Source organism: Salvelinus alpinus, chromosome 2 (genome assembly GCF_045679555.1).
Source record: "Salvelinus alpinus chromosome 2, SLU_Salpinus.1, whole genome shotgun sequence".
In the NCBI taxonomy this organism is placed as follows: Eukaryota; Metazoa; Chordata; class Actinopteri; order Salmoniformes; family Salmonidae; genus Salvelinus; species Salvelinus alpinus.
Genome location: NC_092087.1, coordinates 1,891,436 through 1,911,380, shown reverse-complemented (window position 1 = coordinate 1,911,380; position 19,945 = coordinate 1,891,436). Strand labels below are relative to the sequence as shown.

Below are 19,945 nucleotides of genomic sequence, written 5' to 3'. Positions count from 1 at the left end.
TGTTCACTGTTTATCGTTTTATTAAACATGTTGAGCACTGGCTACGCTGCGTGTTGGTCCGATCCCTGTTACACCCTCTCTTCTCGTGAAGAGGAGGAAGGCTGCCGTTACAGAAATGCTTACTTACAAGCCCTTAACCAACAAGAAAATAAGAATAAGAAAATATTTACTAAATAAACTAAAGTGAAAAAAATCGAATCAATAAAAAGTAACACAAGAAAAGTACATAACAATAAGAAGGCTATATGCAGGAGGTACCGGTTAGTAATGAGACTATATACAGGGGGTACCGGTTAGTAATGAGACTATATACAAGGGGTAACGGTTAGTAATGAGACTATATACAGGGGGTACCGGTTAGTAATGAGACTATATACAGGGGGTACCGGTTAGTAATGAGACTATATACAGGGGGTAGCGGTCCCGAGTCAATGTGCGGGGGTACCGGTTAGTAATGAGGCTATATACAGGGGGTACCGGTCCCGAGTCAATGTGCAGGGGTACAGGTTAGTAATGAGGCTATATGCAGGGGGTACCGGTCCCGAGTCAATGTGCAGGGGTACAGGTTAGTAATGAGGCTATATGCAGGGGGTACCGGTCCCGAGTCAATTTGTAGGGGTACAGGTTAGTAATGAGGCTATATGCAGGGGGAACTGGTCCCAAGTCAATGTGCGGGGGTACCGGTTAGTAATGATACTATATGCAGGGGGTACCGGTACAGAGTCAATGTGCGGGGGTCAGGTTAGTAATGAGACTATATGCAGGGGGAACCGGTTAGTAATGATACTATATGCAGGTGGTACCGGTCCCGAGTCAATGTGCGGGGGTACCAGTTAATAATGCTGCTATATACAGGGGGTACCGGTCCCGAGGCAATGTGCAGGGGTACAGATTATTAATGAGACTATATGCAGATGGTACCGGTACAATCAAGGTGCGTGGGTACCGGTTAGTATTGAGACTATATGCAGGGGGTACTGGTACTGAGTCAATGTGCGGGGGTACAGGTTAGTCAAATTAATTTGTAAAGTAGATAAAGATAATTAACAGCGAGTAGCAGCAGAGTAAAAACAAAGGGGGGGTGGGGTCAATGTAAATAGTCCGGTGGCCATTTGATTAGTTGTTCAGCAGTCTTATGGCTTGGGGGTAGAAGCTGTTAAGGAGCCTTTTGGTCCTAGACTTGGCGCTCCGTTACCGCTTGCCGTGCGGTAGCAGAGAGAACAGTCTATGAAGTTAACAGCCTCAGCTTATCAACCATGGAGACCTGATTTACGCTGTCTCCTCTGAACAGTTGATTTTGGGTATGTTGGGTCTGTTACTTGAACTCCGTGAAGCACTTATTTGGGCTGTTCTTGCCATAATATGGACTTGGTCTTTAACCAAATAGGGCTATCTATCTTCTGTATACCACCCCTACCTTGTCACAACACAATGGATTTGGCTCAAACGCATTAATAAGAAGGAAAGAAATTCCACAAATGTACTTATAACAAGGCACACCTTTTCATTGAAATGCATTCCAGGTGACTAACTCATGAAGCTGGTTGAGAGAATGCCAAGATTGTGCAAAGCTGTCATCAAGCCAAAGGGTGGCTACTTTGAAGAATGTCAAATATATAATACATTTTGATTTGTTTAACACTTGTTTGGTTACAACATGATTCCATGTGTTATTTCATAGTGTTGATGTCTTCACTATTAGTCTACAATGTAGAAAATAGTCAAACTTAAGAAAAACCCTGGAATGAGTAGATGTGTCCAAACTTTTGACTGGTTCCAACCGTCTATTTTGACCCATAGTTGCGCACATGTAGGTTTTGTTGCCAAACAACCCAACCGTCTATCATAATCTGTTCAAAAGGTATTACCCTTGTAGGGTGGCCAGAATCAGGGTGATTCGCATCTCGTCAGCTGGATGCTGTGAGAGAACGAAGGCTACTGGCTACCTGACAGGTTCACTTTCCAAATTCAACACGCCATCTTTCTTCTCAAATCCGCAGGATATAAAACAATATATAGTTATGATGGATATTTTGAGACATGACATGTAGTATGTTAATTTGTAGTATATGCTTTCCATATTAATTCAAAATTCCTGTTATGTTTTATTTATTTTCTGAAAAACGAACAGGCATATACCTCTGTGAAATGTCAACGGAGCATTGCGCGTATATACCAAGCATGTTATTTTCAAAGCCTTATACATTTAATTCAGCTCGTCATTCTAATGTAGCTTTTTGCAACCCGCGGAAAAAAACGTTAAATATGACGACCACAAAATGGCAAATCCTCAAAAGTTGAAATGAGAAACCTGCACCGATAACGTTATGTCAACAGAGCTCTATTATCGCATGTATTCGGTTACGAAATCGGACTTTCTGGATAGAATGTTAATGATACGTTAGCTTGAAAAAGACCCCACTGAACGATTCAGAACGTGAATAATCATATTTGTCTTAGTAAAATGTATTTTATAACATAAGGGCGTTTTTTGGTTGTTTGGCAACAAAACCAACATCTGCGCGACTATGGGTCAAAACAGACGGGGTTGGTACCAGTCAAAAGTTTGTACCCACCTCCTCTATGACTGGTTCTGGAGATTCATTTGTCATAAACATTGATTTTCGGAAAACTTCGCAAAAGATGGAAACACACACTGGCCTATCTTTGCCTCCGCCATCGATTATGTCCACAGTATCGGCACAGTATCGGCATTTCCATAAATTGCGGCCGATAATCTGTTTTAGAAAGAATAGGAGGAAGCTCCGGTAATATGGATAACTACTGGAAGATAGCTGCTATGCGTTGTTCCACATCGTAATGGACACGGTGCAACCTTAGGTAGGATTCGGCAGCGGCACAGCCGAGTCAGCCCGTCTGCATGGTTCTCACAGACGATGTGAAATGATGGGCTACAATGACTTTGCTCATGATCATGCAAATTACATGTAACTAACTTTAAATTCCTATAATTGTATTTTTCGGGAGCATTTTCATTATGTGGACAGATTCTAGCTAACGTTACAGCAACCTAAGCAGTGTAGTGAAGCGGAATTTTAGTGGTCAAAACCATTCATCTTGGGGCGACGGGGGGAGCGGGTTTGCAAAATGCTGACAGATCACGCAATTATACCATTTATAAAATTGTCATATATATTTTTAATAAAGAATAGCTCAAAAATAAGTGAACATTGATAAATTATCCGATGAATTTTGATCATTTTCACACACAACAAAAAGCAGAGGTGCAAAAACATACATTTCTCCCCTATTTGAATCTGCTCAGAAGGCCCAGTGGACACGGTTTGGTTCATCTCAGTCACCAAGAGGAAGAACTTTGCAGCTGTTTCTGATGAATAAACAAGGCTATGCTGGTGGGTGGTAACATTCAAATAAAACCCTGAAACCAAACATAGGCTTAACATGATTATTATTTTAGTCATATCAAAAAGGAAAAGACACCGCCTTCACACAGATTTGCACGAAGTGGGCAGTTAGGTCTCCTCACTTCAATCCCAAATATACAGTTGAAGTCGGAAGTTTACATACACCTAATACATTTAAACTCAGTTTTTCACAATTCCTGACATTTAACCCTAGTACAAATTCCCTGTCTTAGGTCAGTTAGGATCACCACTTTATTTTAAGAATGTGAAATGTCAGAATAATAGTAGAGAGAATTATTTATTTCAGTTTTTTTTTAAATCATCACATTCCCAGTGGGTCAGAAGTTAACATACACTCAATTAGTATTTGGTAGCATTGCCTTTAAATTTCTTAACTTGGGTCAAACGTTTCGGGTAGCCTTCCACAAGCTTCCCACAATAAGTTGGGTGAATTTTGGCCCATTCCTCCCTGACAGAGCTGGTTTAACTGAGTCAGGTTTGTAGACCTCCTTGCTCACAAACCCTTTTTCAGTTCTGCCCACAAAGTTTCTATAGGATTGAGGTCAGGGCTTTGTGATGGCCACTCCAATACCTTGACTTTGTTGTCCTTAAGCCATTTTGCCACAACTTTGGAAGTATGCTTGGGGTCATTGTCCATTTGGAAGACCCATTTGCGACCAAGCTTTAACTTCCTGACTGATGTCTTGAGATGTTGCTTCAATATATCCACATCATTTTCCTCCTTCATGATGCCATCTATTTTGTGAAGTGCACCAGTCCCTCCTGCAGCAAAGCACCCCGACAACATGATGCTGCCACCCCCATGCTTCACGGTTGGGATGGTGTTCTTCGGATTGCAAGCCTCCCCCTTTTTCCTCCAAACATAACGATGGTCATTATGGCCAAACAGTTCTATTTTTGTTTCATCAGACCAGAGGACATTTCTCAAAAAAGTACGATCTTTGTCCCCATGTGCAGTTGCAAACCATAGTCTGGCTTTTTTATGGCGGTTTTGAAGCCGTGGCTTCTTTCTTGCTGAGCGGCCTTTCAGGTTATATCGATATAGGACTTGTTTTACTGTGGATATAGATAATTTTGTACCTGTTTCCTCATGCATCTTCACAAGGTCCTTTGCTGTTGTTCTGGGATTGATTTGCACTTTTCCCACCAAAGTACGTTCATCTCTAGGAGACAGAATGCGTCTCCTTCCTGAGCAGTATGATGGCTGCGTGGTCCCATGGTATTTATACTTGCATACTATTGTATGTACAGATGAACGTTGTACCTTCAGGCGTTTGGAAATTGCTCCCAAGGATGAACCAGACTTGTGGAGGTCTACAATTGTTTTTCTGAGGCCTTGGCTGATTTCTTTTGATTTTCCCATGATGTCAAGCAAAGTGCCACTGAGTTTGAAGATAGGCCTTGAAATACTTCCACAGGTACACATCCAATTGACTCAAATGATGTCCATTAGCCTATCAGAAGCTTCTAAAGCCATGACATAATTTTATGGAATTTTCCAAGCTGTTTAAAGGCACAGTCAACTTAGTGTATGTAAACTTGTGAACCACTGGAATTGTGATACAGTGAATTATAAGTGAAATAATCTGTCTGTAAACAATTGTTGGAAATATTACTTGTGTCATGTACAAAGTAGACGTCCTAACCGACTTGCCAAAACTATAGTTTGTTAACAAGAAATTTGTGGAGTGGTTGAAAAGCAAGTTTTAATGACTCCAAACTAAATGTATCCTAGCCACTGTGCTTGTACACCTGCATTGCTTGCTGTTTGGGGTTTTAGGCTGGGTTTCTGTACAGCACTTTGAGATATCAGCTGATGTAAGAAGGGCTTTATAAATACATTTGATTTGATGTAAAGTTCCGACTTCAACTGTTTCATAATAAGACAAAAATGTTGACTTATTGACTTAAATCGTTGCGCAACATCCTGGATAACCTCTGGACATTGTCTTTCAGCTCAAAAGACTGGATATCTACTGGTGTGGGCGTTCAACGGTTTTTAATTACGGCAAGGCAGCCTGGTGTCATAGACTAGATGTAACATAGTAAACGTAAATCCGGGCCATTCAAATTAGTTACGTTTGGTATGGTTACATAAGACAGATGGTTATTTAACGCAAAAACGATAGTAGGGTGGTTGGTCGGGGTGGATGGGATGGATATAAACGCCCAAAGGTTGAGAGTTTGAATATCATCACAGACAACTTTAGTATTTTAGCAACTTTTCAACTATTTACTACTTTTTAGCAACTACTTAGCATGTTAACTAACCCTAACCCTTTTATCTAACCCTTCCCCTAAACCTAACCTTAACCATTTAACCTAACTCCTAAACTTAACTCTTAGCTTAAACCTAACCCTAGGCTAGCTAACTCAATCATCAAGTTTGCGGACGACACTACAGTGGTAGGCTTGATTACCAACAACGACGAGACGGCCTACAGGGAGGAGGTGAGGGCCCTCGGAGTGTGGTGTCAGGAAAATAACCTCACACTCAACGTCAACAAAACAAAGGAGATGATTGTGGACTTCAGGAAACAGCAGAGGGAGCACCCCCCTATCCACATCGACGGGACAGTAGTGGAGAAGGTGGAAAGTTTTAAGTTCCTCGGTGTACACATCACGGACAAACTGAAATGGTCCACCCACACAGACAGCGTTGTGAAGAAGGCGCAGCAGCGCCTCTTCAACCTCAGGAGACTGAAGAAATTCGGCTTTTCACCAAAAGCACTCACAAACTTCTACAGATGCACAATCGAGAGCATCCTGTCGGGCTGTATCACCGCCTGGTACGGCAACTGCTCCACCCACAACCGTAAGGCTCTCCAGAGGGTAGTGAGGTCTGCACAACGCATCACCGGGGGCAAACTACCTGCCCTCCAGGACACCTACACCACCCGATGTCACAGGAAAGCCATAAAGATCATCAAGGACAACAACCACCCGAGCCACTGCCTGATCACCCCGCTATCATCCAGAAGGCGAGGTCAGTACAGGTGCATCAAAGCTGGGACCGAGAGACTGAAAAACAGCTTCTATCTCAAGGCCATCAGACTGTTAAACAGCCACAACTAACATCGAGTGGCTGCTGCCAACATACTGACTCAACTCCAGCCACTTTAATAATGGGAATTGATGGAAATTATGTAAAAATGTATCACTAGCCACTTTAATCAATGCCACTTAATATAATGTTTACATACCCTACATTACTCATGTCATATGTATATGTATATACTGTACTCTATACCATCTACTGCATCTTGCCTATGCCGTTCTGTACCATCACTCATTCATATATCTTTATGTACATATTCTTTATCCCTTTACACTTGTGTGTGTGTATAAGGTAGTAGTTGTGGAATTGTTAGGTTAGATTACTTGTTGGTTATTACTGCATTGTCGGAACTAGAAGCACAAGCATTTCACTACACTCGCATTAACATCTGCTAACCATGTGTATGTGACAAATAAAATTTGATTTGATTTGATTTAACGCTAACGTTAACGTTAGCCACCTAGACAGAATTTGTACCATATCATACGTTTAGCAAATTCATAACATACTGTACGTTTTGAAAATTCGTACAATATAATACGAATTATAATTTGTAACCTCATATGAAATGGGTGATGGACATCCACAAACTAATACATACCATAAGAAACAAAACATTATCACACAAAATGGAGTGTCTCTGATTTACGTACAGAATAATACAAAATGCTCTGAGACCAAGTTGGGCAAGGAGGGGGGATGCATCATTTCTATACTAGAAGAAGCTTTGCTCAACTGTAATGTTCAAACTACTCCTTCAATGTTTCTATCTTCAAGTGAAGTTTTTATTTTTTCACATGCATAGTAAAATGCTTTGATTTCAAGCCCTACCCAACAGCGCAGTAAAATGCTTTAATTTCAAGCCCTACCCAACAGTGCAGTAAAATGCTTTAATTTCAAGCCCTACCCAACAGTGCAGTAAAATGCTTTAATTTCAAGCCCTACCCAACAGTGCAGTAAAATGCTTTAATTTCAAGCCCTACCCAACAGTGCAGTAAAATGCTTTAATTTCAAGCCCTACCCAACAGTGCAGTAAAATGCTTTAATTTCAAGCCCTACCCAACAGTGCAGTAAAATGCTTTAATTTCAAGCCCTACCCAACAGTGCAGTATTCAATATTAAAAAGTATAACTAACAGGAAAATAATGTTGAAAAAACACAAGAAATAACAAATAAAACAGGAAGCTATATACAATGTAAATGTACAATGTGCAGGGATACTGGAGTATTTGTGGAAGATATGTACATACATGGAGGGAGTAGGAGAGAGTGACTGGTAGCAGAATAAATAATAATAATAAACAGCATATGTGGTGTGTGTGTGTGTGTGTGTGTGTGTGTGTGTGTGTGTGTGTGTGTGTGTGTGTGTGTGTGTGTGTGTGTGTGTGTGTGTGTGTGTGGTGAGTGTCATGTAAACAGGGCTGAGAAGAGGCTGGTAGCAGGAATATATTAATACAATGGTAATATACTAATGATAGCATATACAGGGCATTCGGAAAGTATTCAGACCCCTTGACTTTTTCCACATTTTGTTACTTTACAGCCTTATTCTAAAATGGATAACATTTATTTGTTTCCTCATCAATCTACACACAATACCCCATAATGACAAAGTGAAAACATGTTTTTAGAAATGTTAGCAAATGTACTAATAATAAAAAATAGAAATACCTTATCTCCATAAGTATTCTGACCCTTTACTATGAGACTCGAAATTGAGCTCAGGTGCATCCTGTTTCTATTGATCATCCTTGAGATGTTTCTACAACTTGATTGGATTCCACCTGTAGTAAAGTCAATTGATTGGACATGATTTGGAAAGGCACACACATCTGTCTATATAAATGTCCCACAGTTGACAGTGCATGTCAGAGCAAAAACCAAGCCATGAGGTCAAAGGAATTGTATGTGGAGCTCCGAGACAGGATTGTGTCGAGGCACAGATCTGGGGAAGGGAACCAAAACATTTCTGCAGCATTAAAGGTCCCCAAGAACACAGTGTCCTCCATCGTTCTTAAATGGAAGAAGTTTGGAACCACCAAGACTCTTCCTAGAGCTGGTCGCCCAGCCAAACATGAGAAATTGGAGAAGGACCTTGATCAGGGAGGTGACCAAGAACCTGATGGTCACTCTGACAGAGCTCCAGAGTTCCTCTGTGGAGATGGGAGAACGTTCCAGAAGGACAGCTATTGCTGCAGCACTCCACCAATCAGGCCTTTATGGTAGAGTGGCCAAACGGAATCCACTCCTCAGTAAAAGGCACACGACAGCCCGCTTAGAGTTTGCCAAAAGGCACCTAAAGGACTCTCAGACCGTGAGAAACAAGATTCTCTGGTCTGATGAAACCAAGATTGAACTCTTTGGCCTGAATGCCAAGCGTCACGTCTGGAGGAAACCTGGCACCAGGTTTACGGATTCACTCTACGGTGAAGCATGGTGGTGGCAGCGTCATGCTGTGGGGATGTTTTTCAGCTGCAGTGACTGGGAGACTAGTCAGGATTGAGGGAAAGAAGAATGGGATAAACACCCCAAATACAGATGTGTCAAGCTTGTAGCATCATACCCAAGAAGACTCGAGGCTGTAATCGCTGCCAAAGGTGCTTTAACAAAGTGCTGAGTAAAGGGTCTGAATACTTATGTAAATGTTATATTTAAAAATAAATTATATATTCGCACAAATTTCTGAAAACCTGTTTTTGCTTTGTCATTATGGGGTTTTGTGTTTATGAGGGAAAAACTATATGTAGAAAAGTGAAGAGGTCTGAATACTTTACACATGCAGTGACCAGCATGATCAATAGATAAAATACTAATGGTAATCAATAATCACTGAACAGCAGTGTGGTGGTAGTAATAAATCAATAATCATATCTTGCTATTGTTTGTTCTACCTCTCTTATTATAACATTAGGCTCTCATGTTTTTAGGTTATTCCAAAATAACAAATAATAATCGTAATATTGCCCAACCCTAGCTGGAACAATAACACAGCTGAAACAGAGAGAAACACTGACTACATGGACACGGCTGAAACACTGACTACATGGACACGGCTGAAACACTGACTACATGGACACGGCTGAAACACTGACTACATGGACACGGCTGAAACACAGAGAAACACTGACTACATGGACACGGCTGAAACAGAGAAACACTGACTACATGGACACGGCTGAAACACAGACTACATGGACACGGCTGAAACACAGAGAAACACTGACTACATGGACACGGCTGAAACAGAGAGAAACACAGCTGAAACAGAGATAAACACAGACTACGTGGACCGACCTGAAACACAGACTACGTGGACACGGCTGAAACAAAGAGAAACACAGACTACATGAACACGGCTGAAACACAGACTACATGGACACACCTGAAACACAGACTACATGGACACAGCTGACACACTGACTACATGGACACGGCTGAAAGACAGACTACATGGACACGGCTGAAACACAGACTACATGGACACGGCTGAAACACAGACTACATGGACACGGCTGAAACACAGACTACATGGACACGGCTGAAACACAGACTACATGGACACGGCTGAAACACAGACTACATGGACACAGCTGAAACACTGACTACATGGACACAGCTGAAACACTGACTACATGGACACGGCTGAAACACAGACTACATGGACACGGCTGAAACACAGACTACATGGACACGGCTGAAACACAGACTACATGGACACAGCTGAAACACTGACTACATGGACACGGCTGAAACAAAGAGAAACACAGACTACATGGACACGGCTGAAACACAGACTACATGGACACAGCTGAAACACCGACTACATGGACACGGCTGAAACACAGACTACATGGACACAGCTGAAACACAGACTACATGGACACGGCTGAAACAGAGAGAAACACAGACTACATGGACACGGCTGAAACACTGACTACATGGACACAGCTGAAACACAGACTACATGGACACGGCTGAAACACAGACTACATGGACACGGCTGAAACAGACTACATGGACACGGCTGAAACACAGACTACATGGACACGGCTGAAACACAGACTACATGAACACGGCTGAAACACTGACTACATGAACACGGCTGAAACACAGACTACATGAACACGGCTGAAACACTGACTACATGAACACGGCTGAAACACAGACTACATGAACACGGCTGAAACAGAGAAACACAGACTACATGGACACGGCTGAAACACAGACTACATGAACACGGCTGAAACCCAGACTACATGAACACGGCTGAAACAGAGAAACACAGACTACATGGACACGGCTGAAACACAGACTACATGGACACGGCTGAAACACAGACTACATGGACACGGCTGAAACACAGACTACATGTCTCCGTATCATTGCACCAACTCCTCTGATTTTCCTGTTGGATTCCAATAATAACCAATAACCTGGCTCCCATCAGAACTCCCCCTGGCCTGCAGAACGAATAACCATGTGCCAATACAGTCTGCTTTGTTAAATCAGGTCCTTTGCATGTAAAAGGACCCATGAGTACCAATATGTGAAGTTTTTAGGAGTATATCAAATTTGGTGTCAAATGAAAGCTAAGAACCTACAATTTTCCATCCTAAAAATGAGAAATGTGTGAAGGCTTTGATTTCTGGATAAACAGATGGAAAAGGGATATTGAAAAACATCTACCAGAGAAAGTATTAAAAGGTATCAGAAATACATCAAAACACATTCATGTTGACGTAAAGACCCCTGCCAACTAAAACCAACACGATACACTGAGTGTACAAAACATTAGGAACACCTTCCTAATATTGAGTTGCACCCCCCTTTACCCTCAGAACAGCCTCAATTCGTCGGGATATGGACTCTACAACTGTCCAAAGCGTTCCACAGGAATGCTGGCCCATGTGGACTCCAATTCTTTCCACAGTTGTGTCAAGTTGGATGGATGTCCTTTGGGTGGTGGACCATTCTTAATACACACAGGAAACTGTAGATGGTGAAAAACTCAGCAGCGTTGCCGTTCTTGACACTCAAACTGGTGCGCCTGTCACCATACCCCGTTCAAAGGAACTTCAATCTGAATGGCACACATACACTATCCAGGTCTGGGGAGGCAGGTAGCCTTGAGGTTAGAGAGTTGGGCCAGTAACTGAAAGGTTGCTGGATCGAATCCCCGAGCTGACAAGATAAAAATCTGTCGTTCTACCCCTGAACAAGGCAGTTAACCCACTATTCCTAGGCCGTCATTGAAAATAAGAATTTGTTCTTAACTGACTTGCCTAGTTAAATAAAGGATAAATGTCTCGAGACTTATAAATCCATCTTTAACCTGTCTCCTCCCCTTCATCTACACTGGGTAAAGTGGATTCAACAGGTGACATCAATAATCATATCTTCACCTGGATTCACCTGGTCGGTCTGTCATGGAAAGAGCACAGTATAGTAGAGTGTAGTTCAGTAGAGCTCAGAACAGTAATATACTCTACTGTGATGTCCAAACTTCTGAAATATAGATCCAATCTATGATTGTGGTCTCAATTGTGGTCTTGTTTGGGGGCGGAGTTCATTAGAATAATAGCCAGACATGCAAAGGAGCATATTAAATGTTTCTACCTTTGTGAACCTATTCAGGATACATCACCACGAAGAGAATGACATTCATAATGGCTCATTTCTGTATAGTACAGATGGACCCACGATGTCATTCTGTTACCGTTATTACGTTACCGGGTGTTGATCCACTGTAGTTCAACAACCAAACGAGATGTTTTCTAACTATGACGTCATAGCTGACATTCTTTCTGCAGACATCTCTGAATGTGAGTTGAAGGAGATTATCTCTGAATGTGAGTTGAAGGAGATTATCTCTGAATGTGAGTTGAAGGAGATTATCTCTGAATGTGAGTTGAAGGAGATTATCTCTGAATGTGAGTTGAAGGAGATTATCTCTGAATGTGAGTTGAAGGAGATTATCTCTGAATGTGAGTTGAAGGAGATTATCTCTGAATGTGAGTTGAAGGAGATTATCTCTGAATGTGAGTTGAAGGAGATTATCTCTGAATGTGAGTTGAAGGAGATTATCTCTGAATGTGAGTTGAAGGAGATTATCTCTGAATGTGAGTTGAAGGAGATTATCTCTGAATGTGAGTTGAAGGAGATTATCTCTGAATGTGAGTTGAAGGAGATTATCTCTGAATGTGAGTTGAAGGAGATTATCTCTGAATGTGAGTTGAAGGAGATTATCTCTGAATGTGAGTTGAAGGAGATTATCTCTGAATGTGAGTTGAAGGAGATTATCTCTGAATGTGAGTTGAAGGAGATTATCTCTGAATGTGAGTTGAAGGAGATTATCTCTGAATGTGAGTTGAAGGAGATTATCTCTGAATGTGAGTTGAAGGAGATTATCTCTGAATGTGAGTTGAAGGAGATTATCTCTGAATGTGAGTTGAAGGAGATTATCTCTGAATGTGAGTTGAAGGAGATTATCTCTGAATGTGAGTTGAGGGAGATTATCTCTGAATGTGAGTTGAAGGAGATTATCTCTGAATGTGAGTTGAAGGAGATTATCTCTGAATGTGAGTTGAAGGAGATTATCTCTGAATGTGAGTTGAAGGAGATTATCTCTGAATGTGAGTTGAGAGTTGAAGGAGATTATCTCTGAATGTGAGTTGAGAGTTGAAGGAGATTATCTCTGAATGTGAGTTGAGAGTTGAAGGAGGTTATCTCTGAATGTGAGTTGAGAGTTGAAGGAGATTTGACTGTAATTGTGTTAGTGAGACATACATCTGGACTGATCCTAAATGTGTTTCAGGAGCATGTTCAGTGGTAACTGTTTAAAGTAGACTTCTGCATATAGGTGTATGCTTTGTTCAACTTTGCAATCAATGGTTTTTGATTGGGATACATTTTAAAGTGAAAAAGTGAGACTCAGCATCACCCTGTTACCATGGAATCGCCCATAACCATGTGTCTGTTAGCCAATAGCAGCATGCTGTGTGTGCTTTTAGCCAATAGCAGCATGCTGTGTGTGCCTTTAGCCAATAGCAGTATGCTTCGTGTGCCTTTAGCCAATAGCAGTATGCTTCGTGTGCCTTTAGCCAATAGCAGTATGCTTCGTGTGCCTTTAGCCAATAGCAGTATGCTTCGTGTGCCTTTAGCCAATAGCAGTATGCTTCGTGTGCCTTTAGCCAATAGCAGTATGCTTCGTGTGCCTTTAGCCAATAGCAGTATGCTTCGTGTGCCTTTAGCCAATAGCAGTATGCTTCGTGTGCCTTTAGCCAATAGCAGTATGCTTCGTGTGCCTTTAGCCAATAGCAGTATGCTTCGTGTGCCTTTAGCCAATAGCAGTATGCTTCGTGTGCCTTTAGCCAATAGCAGTATGCTTCGTGTGCCTTTAGCCAATAGCAGTATGCTGTGTGTGCCTTTAGCCAATAGCAGTATGCTGTGTGTGCCTTTAGCCAATAGCAGTATGCTGTGTGTGCCTTTAGCCAATAGCAGTATGCTTCGTGTGCCTTTAGCCAATAGAAGTATGCTTCGTGTGCCTTTAGCCAATAGCAGTATGCTTCGTGTGCCTTTAGCCAATAGCAGTATGCTTCGTGTGCCTTTAGCCAATAGCAGTATGCTTCGTGTGCCTTTAGCCAATAGCAGTATGCTTCGTGTGCCTTTAGCCAATAGCAGTATGCTTGACTACAGTGCATTGGGAAAGAATTCAGACCCCTTGACTTTTTCTGGATTTTGTTACGTTACAGCCTTGTTCTTAAATTGATTAAATTGTTTCCCCCCTCATCAATCTACACACAATACCCCATAATGATTTGTATTTATTTTATTTTTTATTTCAACCTTTATTTAACCAGGTAGGCCAGTTGAGAACAAGTTCTCATTTACAACTGCGACCTGGCCAAGATAAAGCAAAGCAGTGCAACACAAACAACAACACAGAGTTACATATGAGTTAAACAAACATACAGTCAATAACACAATAGAATAAATATATATACAGTGTGTGCAAATGAGGTAAGATTAGGGAGGTAAGGCAATAAATAGGCCGTGGTGGCGAAGTAATTACAATATAGCAATTAAACACTGGAATGGTAGATGTGCAGAAGATGAGTGTGCAAGTAGAGATACTGGGGTGCAAAATAAATAAAATAAATACAGTATGGGGATGAGGTAGTTGGATGGGCTATTTACAGATGTGCTATGTACAGGTGCAGTGATCTGTGAGCTGCTCTGACAGCTGATGTTTAAAGTTAGTGAGGGAGATATGAGTCTCCAGCTTCAGAGATTTTTGCAATTCGTTCCAGTCATTGGCAGCAGAGAACTGTAAGGAAAGGCGGCCAAAGTAGGAATTGACTTGGGGTGACCAGTGAGATATACCTGCTGGAGCGCGTGCTACAGGTGGGTGCTGCTATGGTGACCAGTGAGCTGAGATAAGGCGGGGCTTTACCTAGCAAAGACTTGTAGATGACCTGGAGCCAGTGGGTTTGGCGACGAGTATGAAGCGAGGACCAGCCAACGAGAGCATACAGGTCGCAGTGGTGGGTGGTATATGGGGCTTTGGTGACAAAACGGATGGCACTGTGATAGACTGCATCCAATTTGTTGAGTAGAGTGTTGGAGGCTATTTTGTAAATTACATCGCCGAAGTCAAGGATCGGTAGGATGGTCAGTTTTACAAGGGTATGTTTGGCAGCATGAGTGAAGGATGCTTTGTTACGAAACAGGAAGCCGATTCTAGATTGAATTTGGATTGGAGATGCTTAATATGAGTCTGGAAGGAGAGTTTACAGTCTAACCAGTCTATGATAACCAGTCTATTATTATTCAGAAATTTTTGCAATTGTATAAAAAAAAAAAGGAAATATCACATTTACATTGGACCGCAGAGTGAAGGAAAAGCAGTCAACAAGTGCTGAGCATATGTGGGAACTCCTTCAAGACGTTTGGAAACGCATTCCAGGTGACTAACTCATGAAGCTGGTTGAGAGAATGCCAAGAGTGTGCAAAGCTGTTATCAAGGCAAAGGGTGGCTAACTTGAAGAATTGCAAATATAAAATCTATTTTGATATGTTCAACACTTTTTTGGTTACTACATGATTCCACATGGTATAGTACATCAATATTATTCCACAACGCAGAAAACAGTACAAATAAAGAATGAGTAGGTGTGTCCAAACATTTGACTGGTGGTGTACATGGTACAGTCTGGATCTATACAGCTACATGGTACAGTCTGGAACTATACAGCTATACGGTACAGTCTGGATCTATACAGCTATATGGTACAGTCTGGATCTATACAGCTATATGGTACAGTCTGGATCTATACAGCTATATGGTACAGTCTGGATCTATACAGCTACATGGTACAGTCTGGATCTATACAGCTATATGGTACAGTCTGGATCTATACAGCATGGCAGTCTGGATCTATACAGCTATACGGTACAGTCTGGATCTATACAGCTATATGGTACAGTCTGGATCTATACAGCTATATGGTACAGTCTGGATCTATACAGCTATACGGTACAGTCTGGATCTATACAGCTATACGGTACAGTCTGGATCTATACAGCTATACGGTACAGTCTGGATCTATACAGCTATACGGTACAGTCTGGATCTATACAGCTATATGGTACAGTCTGGATCTATACAGCTATATGGTACAGTCTGGATCTATACAGCTATATGGTACAGTCTGGATCTATACAGCTATATGGTACAGTCTGGATCTATACAGCTATATGGTACAGTCTGGATCTATACAGCTATATGGTACAGTCTGGATCTATACAGCTATATGGTACAGTCTGGATCTATACAGCTATATGGTACAGTCTGGATCTATACAGCTATATGGTACAGTCTAGATCTATACAGCTATATGGTACAGTCTGGATCTATACAGCTATACGTCTGGATCTATACAGCTATATGGTACAGTCTGGATCTATACAGCTATATGGTACAGTCTGGATCTATACAGCTATATGGTACAGTCTGGATCTATACAGCTATACGGTACAGTCTGGATCTATACTGCTATACGGTACAGTCTGGATCTATACAGCTATACGATACAGTCTGGATCTATACAGCTATATGGTACAGTCTGGATCTATACAGCTATATGGTACAGTCTGGATCTATACAGCTATATGGTACAGTCTGGATCTATACAGCTATATGGTACAGTCTGGATCTATACAGCTATACGGTACAGTCTGGATCTATACAGCTATACGGTACAGTCTGGATCTATACAGCTATACGGTACAGTCTGGATCTATACAGCTATACGGTACAGTCTGGATCTATACAGCTATATGGTACAGTCTGGATCTATACAGCTATACGGTACAGTCTGGATCTATACAGCTATATGGTACAGTCTGGATCTATACAGCTATACGGTACAGTCTGGATCTATACAGCTATACGGTACAGTCTGGATCTATACAGCTATACGGTACAGTCTGGATCTATACAGCTATATGGTACAGTCTGGATCTATACAGCTATACGGTACAGTCTGGATCTATACAGCTATACGGTACAGTCTGGATCTATACAGCTATACGGTACAGTCTGGATCTATACAGCTATACGGTACAGTCTGGATCTATACAGCTATACGGTACAGTCTGGATCTATACAGCTATACGGTACAGTCTGGATCTATACAGCTATACGGTACAGTCTGGATCTATACAGCTATACGGTACAGTCTGGATCTATACAGCTATACGGTACAGTCTGGATCTATACAGCTATACGGTACAGTCTGGATCTATACAGCTATATGGTACAGTCTGGATCTATACAGCTATACGGTACAGTCTGGATCTATACAGCTATATGGTACAGTCTGGATCTATACAGCTATACGGTACAGTCTGGATCTATACAGCTATATGGTACAGTCTGGATCTATACAGCTATATGGTACAGTCTGGATCTATACAGCTATACGGTACAGTCTGGATCTATACAGCTATATGGTACAGTCTGGATCTATACAGCTATACGGTACAGTCTGGATCTATACAGCTATACGGTACAGTCTGGATCTATACAGCTATATGGTACAGTCTGGATCTATACAGCTATATGGTACAGTCTGGATCTATACAGCTACATGGTACTGTCTGGATCTATACAGCTATATGGTACAGTCTAGATCTATACAGCTACATGGTACAGTCTGGATCTATACAGCTACAGTGGGGAGAACAAGTATTTGATACACTGCCGATTTTGCAGGTTTTCCTACTTACAAAGCATGTAGAGGTCTGTCATTTTTATCATAGGTACACTTCAACTGTGAGAGACGGAATCTAAAACAAAAATCCAGAAAATCACATTGTATGATTTTTAAGTAATTAATTTGCATTTTATTGCATGACATAAGTATTTGATCACCTACCAACCAGTAAGAATTCCGGCTCTCACAGACCTGTTAGTTTTTCTTTAAGAAGCACTCCTGTTCTCCACTCATTACCTGTATTAACTGCACCTGTTTGAACTCGTTACCTGTATAAAAGACACCTGTCCACACACTCAATCAAACAGACTCCAACCTCTCCACAATGGCCAAGACCAGAGAGCTGTGTAAGGACATCAGGGATAAATTGTAGACCTGTACACGGCTGGGATGGGCTACAGGACAATAGCCAAGCAGCTTGGTGAGAAGGCAACAACTGTTGGCACAATTATTAGAAAATGGAAGAAGTTCAAGATGACGGTCAATCACCCTCGGTCTGGGGCTCCATGCAAGATCTCACCTCGTGGGGCATCAATGATCATGAGGAATGTGAGGGATCAGCCCAGAACTACACGGCAGGACCTGGTCAATGACCTGAAGAGAGCTGGGACCACAGTCTCAAAGAAAACCATTAGTAACACACTACGCCGTCATGGATTAAAATCCTGCAGCGCACGCAAGGTCCCCCTGCTCAAGCCAGCGCATGTCCAGGCCCGTCTGAAGTTTGCCAATGACCATCTGGATGATCCAGAGGAGGAATGGGAGAAGGTCATGTGGTCTGATGAGACAAAAATAGAGCTTTTTGCTCTAAACTCCACTCGCCGTGTTTGGAGGAATAGAAGGATGAGTACAACCCCAAGAACACCATCCCAACCGTGAAGCATGGAGGTGGAAACATCATTCTTTGGGGATGCTTTTCTGCAAAGGGGACAGGACGACTGCACCGTATTGAGGGGAGGATGGATGGGGCCATGTATCGCGAGATCTTGACCAACAACCTCCTTCCCTCAGTAAGAGCATTGAAGATGGGTCGTGGCTGGGTCTTCCAGCATGACAACGACCCAAAACACACAGCCAGGGCAACTAAGGAGTGGCTCCGTAAGAAGCATCTCAAGGTCCTGGAGTGGCCTAGCCAGTCTCCAGACCTGAACCCAATAGAAAATCTTTGGAGGGAGCCGAAAGTCCGTATTGCCCAGCGACAGCCCCGAAACCTGAAGGATCTGGAGAAGGTCTGTATGGAGGAGTGGGCCAAAATCCCTGCTGCAGTGTGTGCAAACCTGGTCAAGAACTACAGGAAACGTATGATCTCTGTAATTGCAAACTAAGGTTTCTGTACCAAATATTCAGTTCTGCTTTTCTGATGTATCAAATACTTATGTCATGCAATAAAATGCAAATTAATTACTTAAAAATCATACAATGTGATTTTCTGGATTTTTGTTTTAGATTCCTTCTCTCACAGTTGAAGTGTACCTATGATACAAATTACAGACCTCTACATGCTATATGGTACAGTCTGGAAAATCTGCAAAATTGTACAGTGTATCAAATACTTGTTCTATCCACAGCTATATGGTACAGTCTGGATCTATACAGCTATACGGTACAGTCTGGATCTATACAGCTATACGGTACAGTCTGGATCTATACAGCTATATGGTACAGTCTGGATCTATACAGCTATATGGTACAGTCTGGATCTATACAGCTATACGGTACAGTCTGGATCTATACAGCTATACGGTACAGTCTGGATCTATACAGCTATACGGTACAGTCTGGATCTATACAGCTATACGGTACAGTCTGGATCTATACAGCTATACGGTACAGTCTGGATCTATACAGCTATACGGTACAGTCTGGATCTATACAGCTATACGGTACAGTCTGGATCTATACAGCTATACGGTACAGTCTGGATCTATACAGCTATACGGTACAGTCTGGATCTATACAGCTATACGGTACAGTCTGGATCTATACAGCTATATGGTACAGTCTGGATCTATACAGCTATATGGTACAGTCTGGATCTATACAGCTATATGGTACAGTCTGGATCTATACAGCTATATGGTACAGTCTGGATCTATACAGCTATACGGTACAGTCTGGATCTATACAGCTATACGGTACAGTCTGGATCTATACAGCTATACGGTACAGTCTGGATCTATACAGCTATACGGTACAGTCTGGAT

At 41.9% G+C, this 19,945-nt stretch overlaps 1 protein-coding gene across 2 annotated transcripts in view; it reads right to left on the bottom strand.

Moving 5' to 3' along the window:
- The window catches only part of LOC139552771 (lysine-specific demethylase phf2-like), a 144,413-nt gene that overhangs the window by 112,502 nt on the left and 11,966 nt on the right, over nucleotides 1–19,945 (bottom strand). The window lies entirely within an intron of this gene.